This window comes from Mus pahari, chromosome 15, assembly GCF_900095145.1.
Source record: "Mus pahari chromosome 15, PAHARI_EIJ_v1.1, whole genome shotgun sequence".
NCBI classification, from domain to species: domain Eukaryota; kingdom Metazoa; phylum Chordata; class Mammalia; order Rodentia; family Muridae; genus Mus; species Mus pahari.
Genome location: NC_034604.1, coordinates 22,650,186 through 22,665,380, shown reverse-complemented (window position 1 = coordinate 22,665,380; position 15,195 = coordinate 22,650,186). Strand labels below are relative to the sequence as shown.

Here is a 15,195-nt window from a genome sequence, read left to right as displayed (position 1 = left end):
GCATGCTGTACAGATTGTAGGTCAAAGGTTTTGTGCATGGCTTGGTGTCCATGTTTCTCTTTTGGTAATCTGCAGGGTACATTTTTGCATGAAAGATGATCGAATTTAGGGGTGAAGTTTCCAAGTAAGCACCATCTTGACCTCCCCAAGTTCATTGAGTTGGAGGCTGTCTTTGCCAATGCATGCTCACTGTCAGTTTTGAGAACAACCCTTCTTCTTAGCAGTAGCATAGGTTGTTTGAGGATTTATGGGCCATTCTTAGTCAACAACTAAAATGAATGCAACCTCGTCCTACCACTGGAAACTTGCATGGTGACAGGAGATAGATAGTTGTGCATAAATTGCTTAAAGAATCCCAGGAAAACACAAACAAGAAATTGGAGGAAATGTTGAACTTTTTGAGTTCTGTGGACTCTATCTTAGGTATTCTGTACTTTTTAATTTTTAATTTAATTTTATTTTATTTTGGTTAATATCTACTTATTAGGGAGCACATACTATTCATGTCCTTTTGGATCTGAGTTACCTCACTCAGGATGATATTTTCTAGTTCTGTCCATTTGCCTACAAAATTCAGGATGTCCTCATTCTTAATAGGTGAGTAGTATTCCATTGTGTAAATGAACCACATTTTCTGTATCCGTTGTTATTTCCTGGGGCATCTAGGTTGTTTCCAGCTTCTGACTATCACAAACAAGGCCGCTATGAACATAGTGGAACATGTGCCCCTGTTGCCTGGGGGTGGGGGGCATCTTTTGGACATATTCCCAAGAGTGGTATAGCTGGATCTTCAGGTAGATCTATTTCCAATTTTCTGAGCTACCTCCAGACTGATTTCCAGAGTGGTTGTACCAGTTTGCAATCCCACCAGTAATGTAGGAGTGTCCCTCTTTCTCCACAACCTCTCCAACATGTGTTGTTACCTGAAGTTTTGATCTTAACCATTCTGATTGGTGTAATGTGGAATCTCAGGGTTGTTTTGATTTGCATTTCTCTGATCACTAAGGACTTTGAACATTTCTTTAGGTGCTTCTCAGCTATTGGAGATTCCTCAGTTGTGAAATCTCGGTTTAGTTCTATACCCCATTTTTTTGATTGGGTTGTTTAATTTTTTGGTAAAGTGCGCAAGTGAGGACACATCAGTCCTACTTGGGAAGGAAAAGAAAGCAATCACAAGTGGGGATAGAGAGAGGGACCTGGGAGGGAAAGTGGACTGGCGGGGTACAGGGGAGGAAGGGTGACATAGAGGGGAACCTGATTTAGTATTGGGTGAGGGAAAAGGACTGAATCCCTAACATCCAGCAGAAAGAATGGAAACAGGCAACCTAGGGAGATAGGACATTGGGGTGACACTCCAAGCGACTCTCAGGACTCAAAGGGAGGGACCTTAGATGAAATGCCTGACAGTAGGGAGAGGGAACTTATAGAGCCCACCTCTAGCAGAAGGTATCAAATGATGTCTAGAACATCAAATGAGGTGGTGCATCCCACAGTCACAACTCTGATCCATAATAATTCCTGACTGAAAGTATTACAGGAATAGAAATGCATGGATCCTGAGGAAAAGAAGGTCTAGCGACAGGCCCAAAGTGAGATCTAGCTCAAGGGGAGGTCCCAAGGCCTGACACTATTACTGAGGCTATGGAGAACTCACAAAAAAGGGATCTAGCATGACCACACTCCAAAAGACCTGACAAGCAGCTGACAGAGTCAGATGCAGATGGACAAGCAGTGGACAGAGCAGCTGGCCCCTGTTGTTGAATTAGAGAAGACTGAAAGAAACTGAGGGGGACCAGCAGCCTCAATTAATTTGGACCCAGGAGATCTCTCAAACACTGGACCACCAAAGAGGCAGCATACACCAGCTGATATGAGGCCCCCAACACACATACAGCAGAGGACTGCCAGGTCTGTGTTCATTCAGAGATGATGTACCTAACCCTCAAGAGATTGGAGGCCTCAGAGAGTTTAGAGTTCACATGGCATGGGGTGTGTAGACACCCAAGTAGAGTCAGGGCCATGGGAAAGAGGTATATGATGCAGAGCAGTAGGAGGGTGGATGGGTGGTGGGGTGTGGATAGAATATGGAGTGGTAAAAAATAAATAAATAATTTCAAAATAAATTGGAAGAAATGAATTAATTCTTTAAGGAAATCCAAGCAAACACAAACAGCTGAAGGAAATCAATAAAACCACTCAAGAACTGAAATTGGTATAAAATTTTAAAATGACAGAGTCCTGAAAATAAAAAAAAAAAAAGAAAAAAAAAGAAATTCAGACAGGAACTAGAACTACAGAGACAGTTTTCACCAACAGAATAGAAATGAAAGAATAGAAGAAACTGATACACGGTTTTGTTTTTTGTTTGTTTGTTTTTTGTTTGTTTGTTTGTTTTAAGATATACCTTTTCAAAATGGGACCAGTCCTAAGAATAATAGAAATAAAGGAATGAATTTTAGCTCAAAGGCTCACAAAATATTTTTAACAAAATCATTGAATAATATTTTCTTAACCTAAAGAAGGAGATGCCCATTAAGGTACAGGAAGCATACAGAAAACCAAATAGATGGGGCCAAAAAAGAAAATCTTCTTGCCAAGTAATATCAAAGCACTAAGTGTACCGAAAGAAAAAGAATATTAAAGCACAACCGTGGTGGAGTACACTTTTCATTCCAGCACTTGGGAGGCAGAGGCAGATATATCTCTGTAAGTTCAAGGCTAGCTTGATCTACAACCAAGGCTACAAAGAGAAGCCTTGTCTAGTAAAACCAACTACCCCCCAAAAAAGGAAAATCCCCAAACCGCAACAAAACAAAACAAAACAAAACAAAAGAAAACAAAAGGGAAGAAGATTAAACTGTAAGTGAAAAGGACTGAGTAAAATACAAAGGCAGAACTATTAGAATTACACCTGACTTCTCAATGGATACTGCAAAATCTAGAAGAAGCTGGATGACTCAAGCCATCTACAAGACCAGAGGTATTAACCCAGATTGTTATAGGTAACAAAACTTCCAATCACAATAGATGGAGAAAATAAGATATTCCATGATAAAATGAAATATGTCCATCCACACAGAAGGTGATTAAGGGAAACTTCAAACTAAGGAGATTAGTTTCACTCTTGTAAATAGAGAAAATAAATCATATCACACCAGAAAAATTAAAAGAAGGCAAACACAGATACCCAAAAAAACACATACCCTTACACATACATATGCACACTCCACTATCACCACGGCCAACCACAAAATAACAGGAATCAACACTCATTGGTCATTGATATCTCTCATTATCAGTGGTCTTAATACCCCAATATAAAGATGCAGTCTAATAGAACAGATGCAGGCCGTTTGTGATGGCGCAAGCCTTTAATCCCAGCACTCGGGAGGCAGAGGCAGGCAGATTTCTGAGTTCTAGGCCAGCCTGGTCTACAAAGTGGGTTCCAGGACAGCCAGAGCTGTACAGAGAAACCCTGTCTCGAAAAAAAAAAAAAAAAAAAGAATGGATGCAAAAAGAGGATTTGCCATTCTGCTGCATCCAAAAAGCATACCTCAACATCAAGAATAGACATTTTCAAGATAAAGTTTTGAAAAAAGATTTTCCAAGAAATTGGTCTATGAAGCAATCTGTCATAGCTATTTTCAGATCTATAGCCTCCAAACCAAAACTAACCAAAAGAGATGGGCTACATACTCATCAAAGAAAAAAAAATCACCAAGAGTTTGGCTATTAACATCTATGCCCCCAAACACGAGGGCACCCACATTTGTTAAGGAAATATTGCTATAGCTTAAATCACGTATTGACTCTCACACACCAGGAATGAGAAATTTCAAAACCCAACATTCACCAATGGACAGATTATCTAGACAAAAACTAAACAGAGAACTACTGGCTCTTACAAATGTTATAAACCGTAATGACCTAATAGATATTTAAAGAACATTTCATCCAAACACAAAAGAATATACCTTCTTCTCTTCACCTCATGGAACATTCTCCAAAATTTAACACAGGGTTAGACACAAAGCAAATCTCAACAGATAACAGAAAACTGAAATAACTGCCTGAATCCTATTAGAACACCACAGATTAAACCTCGATACGAGTAACCGAAACAATAGAAAACTTACAAATGCATGGAATCTGAACAACTTTTCTGAATCAAAAAATGGGTCAAGACAAAAATATGGTAAGGAATGCAAGACTTTATACAATTCAATGAGAATTAATATATAGTTATTCTTTTAACTATTTCATGTCTACCCACTATCAAGAGTCACATGTATTCTCTCAGCTGAATCCATTGCTGGTTAAGATTTACTTTCTGGAATCAGAACAGCTTTGACTCTGTTTGCATTGGCCTCACTGACTATGTAATTATGTCTGATTCATGTATCCTCATACTGAATCACTTGCATGCTTTTTTTTTTCCTTTTTGGTAAAACAAAACGAAATAGAATCATGTGTATTCTTTCAATCTTGTGATTCTAGCAGATGGGAGAGCAAGGCAGCACATTTGCCATGAGATTAAGACCAGGTATATGATAAATTGCTTTTCCTACAAAATGTAGGGAGTTATATACAGAGAAGAAGTTACCTCCCTTTATGGCAAATATTTGTTTGTATAGATCATGTCAGGTAAAGGTGCGAAAGTTTTAGGATAGCATCAGATTACTTTTAATATAGTACTAAATTTGATGATATTTATTGGAATTCTCAAAATCCCAGCAAATTTCAGGAAATCTTACTTAGGAGTATCTATGAAAGCATGCTTTGCTGATTTGGACTATATACCTGGGTAAAAGTTTTAAGCACTAATTACTACCTTCAGGAGTAACTATAATTATCTTTGGCATTCTGATTATTTCCAACAGATCACCTCTAGGTAGGCCCAAGTGATAACAATAGCTACAAAACCTATATGAGCCATGTGTTCAGGAAATCTTTATGTGTTTGTTTGATAGAGGTGGCCCTGTTGGGGAGCCTCTTAGTGCTTCTGTTTCCTCAAGCACCCCCAATATCCACGTGCTTTATGTTCTATCTTCACAAGCACTTTTTATGCTTAATAAAGTTTATTTATGGAATCATACAGCTAGACAGTGACCATTCAAGTCAACATCTTTAGACTTTTTTCCATCCTATAGCCATTGTCTCTCAGAATAATTTGTGATATGACAGAGGTACAGACTGTATTACCCAAGTCTCCGACAGTATGAACAAAACACAGGATGATAACAGAAGGAAGAAGGTATCAGTTCACTAATTCGCTGGGTTAAAAAATATTTTAATATTGTTGTGACTTGAATGAAAATGCTCCCCATAGTCAGGGCTATTTAAATATGTGATCCTCTCTTGGTAGCACTGTTTCAGAACGCTGTAGGCCACAGAGTCTTGATAAAAAGGCTTTGGTAATATCTTGCACTGCCTCACTGTCTCTCCTCTTTCTGTCTCTGAATCTGTCTCTCTGTCTCTGTCAGTTTCTTTCTGTTTATGCCCCCCTCACTCCTTTATGTGTACAAATAACAATATCATCAGCCTTTTTCCATTCCTGTTGTATGTCTTCCTGACATTATGATTTTAGACCATTCTTTCTTCCTTAAATTACTTTTGGTCATAGGGTTTATAACAGCAACAATAAAACTAATACAAACATCAATGTAGATTTCTCTGAGATGATCTGAAACCAATATATAAATGATTGATATATCAGTATGTGTTGGTATATGCATGATCTGTTTAATATATCTGGTTAAGTATTTAAATGAGTTATACTTATGTGTAGTCGATAGATACCTTGGTTAATAAAAATGAAAATTTCTAAGACTTTTCTTATGAATCTCCCAAGGTACCATAATGACAAAGAAAAGACCCATATAGACCAGATTTGATAAGATGATTTATCTTTTTGTGTTACTTGAATATTATCAAATGTTTTGGACTGGAAATTAGGATACTTTGCTTATTGATATTTACTTGGAAGGAGTGATTGTTGTGATTGTTGTTAAATATGTGTATTGGCTAATTCTATACATGAGTATGTATTTTATTTACTTGGTATCATTTTATTTTTAAAATCAGACACATTCTATTTATTAATTTGAAAGTGATAAAGTACCAAATTAAAGGTCATATTTGAAAATGCATATTTATTGACATGTCACTCTTAGCTATTAGCATGTTAGCCTGAATTTACAATAAATACTCCCACTTTATTTCTATTTTTTCTATTGATTATTTTATTTATTTACATTTCAAATGTTACCCCTTTTCCTGGTTTCCCCTCTGCAAACTCCCTATGCTATCACCCACTCTTGCTTCTATGAGGGAACTCCACCACCCACCAACCCACTCCTGCCTCTGCCCTCGAATTCCCCTATGCTGGGGAATTGAGTCTCCACAGGACCAAGGGCCTCCCATCTGTTTCATGCCAGATAAGGTAATCCTCTGCTAAATAAGTAGCTGAAACCATGGGTCCCTCCATTTGTAAACTTTGGTAGGTGGTTTAGTCCCTGGGAGCTCTGCAGTGTGTGTGTGTGTGTGGGGGGGGGTCTGGTTGGTTGATAATGTTGTTATTCCCATTGGTTGCAAACCTCTGAAGTTTCTTCAGTTCTTTCCCTGACTCCTCCATTGGGATCTGAGTGCTCAGTCTAGTATTTGCCTGTGAGCATCCACATCTGTATTTGTCAGGCTTTGGCAGAGCCTCTCAGGGGACAGCCATGCCAGTGTCCTATCAGCAAGCACTTCTGAATGCAAATTGATCCATTCTTATCTCCTTGTACAAAGCTCATGTCCAAGTAGATCAAGGACCTCCACATAAAACCAGAGACACTGAATCTAATAGAGGAGAGAATGGTAAAGAGCCTCAAGCACAACGGCACAGGGGAAAATTTCCTGAACAGAACACCAATGGGTCAGGCTATAAGACTGACTGTAGAAAAATGGGATCTCACAAAATTGAAAAGAAAGGCAAAGGATAATGTCAAGGGGACAACAGGACAACCTACAGGATGGGAAAAGATGTTTACAAACTGTATATCTGATAGAGGGCTAATATCCAATATATTCAACAAACTCAAAAGATAGCCTCCAGAGAATTGACTAGCCCTATTAAAAATTGGGGTACATAACTTAAAGAATTCTCAAGTGAGAAATCTTGAATTGTTGAGAATCATCTTAAGAAATTTCCATCATCCTTATTCATCAGGAAAATCTAAATCAAAACTTCCCTGAGATTCCATCTCACACCAGTCAGAAGGGCTAAGGTCAAAAATCTCAGGTGACAGCAGGTGCTGGTGAGGATGTCGAGAAAGAGAAACACTCCTCCATTGCTGGTGGGATTGCAAGCTGGTACAACCACTATAGAAATCAGTATGACAGTACCTCAGAAAATTGGACATAGTACTACCTGAGGATACAGCTATACAACTCCTGAGTATTTACCCAAAAGATGTTCCAACATATAACAAGGGCACATACTCCACTATGTTCATCACAGCCTTAATTATAATAGCCAGAAGCTGGAAAGAACCCAGATGTCCCTCAACAGACAAATGGATACAGAAAATGTGGTACACAATGGAGTATGACTCAGATATTAAGAACAATAACTTAATGAAATTCACAGGCAAATGGATGGAACTAGAGAATATCATCCTGAGTGAGGTAACACAGTCACGAAAGAATACACATGGTATGTACTTGGCATCCTTTTCTCATTTCTTTATATAAACTAAGTCTATCCTTCATAGTAAAAGTTGTTATCTTAGTTGCTTTTCCAATTGCTGCTATAATGTACTCTGACAAAGGTAGATTAAGCAGAAAATATGTATTCCAGCCTTCAGTTCCTGGCACAGTTCATCAGAGAGTACAGGTTTAAACAACAGTAATTGGTGCAGTTAGCTATATGTCATCCTAGATCAGGAGACAGAGGGGGATGCATGCATGCTACAGCTCCCTTCCCTTTCTCCACATGTATAATCCGTATCCTATTCAAGGAATGGTGCCACCAATAGCCAGCAGGACTTCCCACTTCAATTATTATAAGTAATATAATACTCCACCAGCTTGTCCAGAGGCCTATTTCCTAGATTATTGTAGATGCTGACAAATAAAAAACACTAGCCATTATAATAGACATGCTTTATAGAATACTCATTAAACATTAGTCTTTATGATCCTATATTGCTTCATCACAATCTCAGTAAGCTTCATACGTCTTTGTTGTTTGCTTGTCAGTTATTCTTAACATCTCCTCTCTCACCTCTATCACTCATTACATTGAAGATTCACCTTGCATCCTGATTGGTACATTCATAGCTATCTGATCTCATATTCATGTTCAGATTAAAATTGTTTTTCCTATCAGTGTCTATGTGTGTATTTTTCTCAGAGTTACTTTTCTCTCTGAAGATAAACTTTATAACCTATTTCTTTTTCTATTACTTTAATTTCTTCTAACTTTAAATGTTAAATTCTACCCCCAAATTAGCCTCTCATTATTCTTCTATTTTCTAGCTATAATCAGAAATAGAGCTTTGATGTGCCACACTTACTTCTTTTATGTATACAGTTCTAGAAGAACTGAGATTACTGTGTGTGAGAATTCAGGAATCATGGAATTATAGATACATGTTAAATGGTATGTATAGATTTATAGGCCAGTGATTTTTTTAAAGACAGGAATTAAAAGTTTTATAGAAATAAAATTGGCAGTTTATCTAGCTGTGGTCGTTCTTGACAAATTGTGTTTGCTTAGAAGCCAGGAGTCACCCCTTAAAAATATCGGTCATAGGAGACACACTGTCTTCTATTGCCTGTAATTACAATAAATTATTTCATTTAGTAACATTGGAAAATGATAAAAATGTTCTATGCTCCTGTCTCCAGAGCACTGCCCTTCCCACATCCATATGGCCCAATAATAAAATAGTAAATGGCTTATTTGCTTTTTGGTTTGTGTAGGTGCTGGCAGAGTTGACACACTCTTGAATTTCATCTATTTTCAATCAAATGCTCTCTATAAACTTGGCTTCTCTCAGCTGCCTGAGCCCATTACTAAGTTATATATTCCCTTTTCATTGCTCTATCACAGTGCTATAGATTTGAATGACATGAGTCATCTGTGGTTCTGCTTATGAAAGACTCTATAGCAACTTAAGATATTGTTTTCAGATTGGACTGCACTGTGCAAATCATATCCTGGGCCTGTCGTCTTGACTCCCAAAAATGCAACTTAGGTAGATAATAGCATATTTGAATGAGAAACATCCAGTCCATAATATTTGTACATGCAGTAGTTGAATGACTGCGACTAGATGATAATTTTCTTATTATTAATCTTGAACAGCTTAGTCCTATAGAAAACCTGTACATTTTCAATATAAAGTTAGTTTCATTGAATTTTTTTTCTCTGACATCTGGTTATTTAACCGTGTGCCAACATTGTGTCTGTAAAGCATGTTTTTGCAATTATGCCTACTCAGCTTTTAGACTATTGATGTTTTTATAGAGAACAGTGCATATATGTCAAATTATATCTATTGATCTATGTTTCTTTGTTAATGCATACACTTGTTTAGTTATTGTGATGGCTTGTCTGATTGTATACTTATAAATAAAAGTAAAAAAGAAATAAATTTTTTTTAATACAAATTCCATTGTTGAATGGAGATTATTTGAACTGAAAATGCTTTGGACTTGATGTTTCTTTAGATACTATTTAACCTTTATAATTTTTCAATATAAAATGGAAGTAATAGAAACTATAGCCATAACAGAGAATTCTATTTTTCAAGAAAAATAAATATTTTTTAACTATGTGTCAAGTTTCTTTGTCTTTAAAAATGACTTTTCTATATACTCCAAGATTTCTCTTTAAAATAAACACGGTCAAAACAAGACATCATTTTTAGTTCCCACCTTTAAGAATTATTCGTCAAAAGTTTCTAAATAAAGTAACTTGTCGGATTAATTTTTGTGCCATTTCCTGTATTGATTGTGTCTACCCATTGTATGCAATGTTTAAAACAAAGCAACAATTTAAGTGGGTTTAGTTGAGTTAATATTGACATTTATTTGTTCTTGTCAAAACTATAAAGATATGGAAATACACAAATGCAGTATCATTATCATTTACTTTAAATGGGGATACTGGAGGCAGACATCCAGAGAGACAAAGATGAATTTTAAAATATGTTAGCATATTAGCATAAACAATGACAATTAAGAAAGTTCATGTCTAACATTCAAAGGTGACTGATATTAAAACTGATCACCCTAAACTGCATGTATTGGGGGATTCAGAGCTCTCATACCCTTCCACAATGCCACTGACAAAACCTGGATGAAAAAAAAAAAAAAAAAAAAGCACCTTTCCCACCCAAGGTCTTTGCTAGAGACCGTATCACTGGCTGTGGCCGGAGCAGAACCAGGTCTGAGTTCACACTTTGGATTGCAAGATGAAGGTCTATTATTCAAACAGGTACTGGGAAGATGTGAAACTGATATAGACCTGAATTTGAGCTCAGTCTTGAGATGACCAAAAGTTAACATTTCTCCAATTAATTTAAACTTCTGGGTTATTTCATACATGTAAGAAACTCTATTGCTTTTGCTTGCTTGACAGATTAATTGAGATACCATAAAGCAGCTAAATGGTTACTAATAACCAAAAGCATGCTAGTTGATTAAGTATAAATTATATTTCACTGACCACCTCATTTTTATGTCAGAAAAGGAAGAAAAAGTATTATACCACTACAAAGCCTATTGACCCATAAAAGGGTAGCACAAGAGCTGCAGACCTTGGGCAATTACTGACTATGTCAATCCAAGTGCAAGTAAGAAGTGAAGACCCAGAGGTCATTCAAGATGATAGGTGTCATTCCAAGCAAAAGATATTGGAAGTAGTAGGTCTTGCCAATTTTTAGGAGCTGTAAATGACCCATGTCAAAACTAATTCTATAATGGAGGGTGCATTAAGAATGTGTTGGATTGTGACTGTTGACTTCTATGTTCCTGAGATCAAGCTCCACAGGACAAAGGCTTGGTCCTTACATGAGATACTAGGCCCAATACTACTCAAGAGAAGCTGCCCTGGAGTTGTTAGTCAGTGCTATCTTAGAGACTCCCCCAAACATGTAGCCTATTGCTGTTGTCCTTGGTTATCTCCAGAGGTGAGTGCTTGGTTAAATTTCTATTTCGGAACACATCTTGTACTTAGAAGCAGGACCTGATGACTCTAGCCTGTAATACCTCAAAGTCCCACTCCTGAGGATTAACTTTCAAGGTTCCAGAAAGTACTGTATAAGCTTCTGAAAAGAAGAGGCAACCAATAGACTAACTCAGCTTTGACACTGTAGACCAAATCAATGACTACCCTGGCATGATAATTCTAAGGGTGTATAGTGACAAACATACTATAAGGGTAACCAACAGCTCCACGATAGGGCTTAAGACATGCTCAACAAAAGGGATGCCCTGCCCAGTACTAAAAACCTAGTTGACTGACCAGTGTTAGAGAAATCATGGTTACTGGATAAAACTGAACATTATTTGGTACAAAGACCACTATAGAAAATTGCATCTGAACAAAAATCAGAACTATGGAGCCCAGTCCCAGTAGATGCATCTACAAAATGTTAACAAACCTAATTTCTGGGGAACCCTTAAGAAGAGGAGACCAAAAAATGTTAAGGGTCAGAGGACCAACAGTTTTGCTCTGAGATTGTGATTCCTAGTTACATGAGAATTTATATCTGTAGAGTTTCACCAACATAACTGTACAAATGTGAGCTGACTAATGTATATATCAAACTATATTTGGAAGAGGTGAAATTAAATGAAAAGGCTGGGGGCGGGAGAGGTCGTCTTTGTCAGAGAGGAACGTAAACATGTTTTCCAGTGGCAGTTATCTCTGAAAACATATATAAAAGTAACTTTCTTTGATCTCAGCAGGTAACAGTTAGGAATAAATATGCACACTCACACACACACACACACACACACACACACACACAATGAAAAAAAAAGAGGCCATAAATGTGAAGGACAGTGAGGAGGGATGTGTGAGCAGGTTTCAACGGAAGAAAGGGAAGGGCAAAATGTAATTATATTCTCAAAAATAAAGAAACACATATTGATAGGGAGATGAAACCTCTAGGAAGTCTGCAGGTGGTTAGGGCATGTTCTATTGAATTGTACTCAGTATCGTGGTCGTCTTTATTCTCTCTGTACCTTCTGATTGCAAGATGAGTAATTTCTCTGTCATTTTTTTCCCATGATAATGTTCAAAACAACAGGGCCAAATGCACATGGGCTAAACCTCTTAGACCATCAGCCAAAATAAATCACATTTTTAAAATGGATTGATTTTTTTCCCCTAACATTTGTTATAGTGGGGGAAATCTGGCAACCACATTCTTATAACAAAAGTGTATCACTGAAGTACTGTTGGCAAGTAATTTTCTCTGAGAGGGAAGTCATACAACATCATAAAAATATCTACATTACTAAAACTAATCACAGGTATAAAATTTGCATTTTAGAATATATATGTACATTATGTTTTTCTTCAAGGTAGCAGAAAACATTTCAGTTCTTACTATCATCCTCTACATATTTCCTCCTTTAATAAGGACAGATGAATATTCCAGTTGCCTCTTAGAAAGTATATATGTGTGTGTATGTATATATGTAAAGAATTACACAAGAACATTGCCATGTAAATATCTATTCAATCTTGCAATTGTTTGACTTATTATCCAGAAATAAATTCTACTTAGAAAAAAGTATCTTCAGACTTTCATAGGCATCTATTTTTAATCTTCCAGATTTCCACATTGTTGATATGAAATTTCTGATCTTCTGTCCTTTGACTGTGGCAACAATTTTGCATCATATAAAATTATACTATCATTCCAGGGTTCAAAAATATTCAAACACATAAATTCTGGATTAATTTAAAGGGTCTCGTCAATTTGGAAAACTATGTAACTCAGAGGACATTTTAATTTATTGTTACTTCAGTAAGACTTAATATACATGAATTTCTCTCATTTCCCTTTCTTCTGAATGTCCCAATTTAACATTGGACAGTTCCTTTTGACTCCTCTTTTTATATATTCATATCCAGTTGTAAATTTATATTTTTGTTCTAGTTCTTACAGTATTTTTCTGACTTTATATTTTAATTTTGTTAAAGACTTTAATGTGAATATATATATATATATATATATATATATGTATAAATAAATAAACATTCACATTTCTGCAAAATTCTTGTTCATAACATTTCACTCTGTCTTCATTGGTACAATATTTCCTTACCAGAAAACGTAAGTTACAGAAGGATGAGGCTATTTTAAAATCCATATCCAGAACTAAGACTAGAACGGTCATTTAGGCTCCCACATACTATCTGAATGAATAAAAAATGATCTCAAATGCACCTAGTTAACTTCAGTTGACATTCTATTCAGCATCCCGCTAGCTCACTGTTTTATGTGGTTTGCTGTGCTTGTCTAGTATCCTTTCCTTGTCTGTCATACAAGACATTTTCTTTAAGGAGTGAAGTGGAAATTCGTGGTTGTGTCATGTGATACAAACTTCACATGACATGCTTTTCTGAGGTAGACTGACATGATGTTTTACTGAGGCAAAACTCATGAAAGGACATCTGATATAGAGTATAAGGAAGCCTTGAAGACCATGACGGAGCACATGGACAGCTAGCTGTGCAATGCTTTAGTGTTCTCACATCTTCGCTGTTCATCCTATTGTTGAGAGCAGCACAGCAGAGAACTTCTGACATTCGCACTTGTCCTGGTCACTCCCACTAACTCGCTGAGTTTAAGGAGGCCTGGGGGTTTCTGCTGAATCCTGCTGCCATTACTGATGCATGTTTGGTGCCACTTTGAACTGGACTAGACTGAAACTACTGAACTGGACTTCTGGTATAGTGACAGAAATTGGACTTGCCCCAAAGAACTACTTCTAAAAAGAACCACATACCCTTGTCTTACTTATTATCTTTTCTCCCCTCCCTTTGGAAGGTGAGCTAGAAGTGGGGTCAAATCATTTGAGAAGACTTACTAAAGTAGTTTTTGAAACATTTAAGCTTACAAATAAACCCACAAGTCAAGCAGAGTTCGTATCTTTGATATTACCTGTCATCTGTTCCTAAGGACTAGGTTCTGATTATCCAGTCAGAAACCAAGTGAAGTAGAGGAAGGGTGTGATAATTGCTTTTCTCATCTCCATGTCAAAGTACCTAGCAATGGAACTTGCAAAAAAGAAATTTGATTTTTGTCTCATGCTTTCGAAGTATAGTATATGGAGAGAACTTCCATCTGACCTGTGGCACCAAGCGTCACTTTGCAGTTCATCTTATTACACCCAAGGAGACCAAGTACAAGTTGTGCAAAGTGAGAAAGATCTCTTTGAGCACAAAAGGAGTCCCATATCTGGTAACCCATAATGCTCGTATTATTCCATCCCCTCATCAAGGTGAATGACACCATTCAGATGGATTTGAGACAGGCAAAATAACTGATTTCATCATGTTCAACACTGGGAACCTGTGTATGGTTACTGGAGGTGCTAACTTGGGAAGAATTGGTGTAATCACCAACAGAGAGAGACATCCTGGCTCTTTTGATGTGGTTCATGAGAAAGATGCCTATGGCAATAGCTTTGCCACTTGGCTTTCCAACATTTTGTTACTGGCAAGGGCAAGAAACCGTGGATCTCTCTTCCCTGAGGAAAAGGAATCCATCTGCCTCACCAGTGCAGAAGAGAGAGACAAGAGGCTAGTGGCCAAACAGAGCAGTGGGTGAAATGGTCGCTAGGTGACATGCCGGAAAAGTATTTGTACAAGCCTTTGTAGGCAACATGCTAGACTAAACAGTGTGATGAAACAAAACAAAAAACAATGAACAACAACAAAAAAAACCCAAAAACATATAGTAGGGAAACATTAGCTATAACATATTTGAGATCTGATGTAATTAATATGTTTTCTATTCATTTACTTACAAGTGACAGATCATATGAACAGATACATACACATGTCTAATCTATCAAAATGTGGAAAGCTTACTTACATTTTAGTGAAAATATCTAGTTTGAATTATATGTGGATTTATAATTATGAGGACTTATCATGTTGCCTGTGAGAGACTGGCATAATTA

General features: G+C 36.9%; 1 pseudogene; it reads left to right on the top strand.

Moving 5' to 3' along the window:
• The first annotated feature begins 10,463 nt into the window (after positions 1-10,463).
• On the top strand, positions 10,464-14,840 carry LOC110333465 (annotated as a pseudogene).
• Positions 14,841-15,195: the final 355 nt, after the last annotated feature.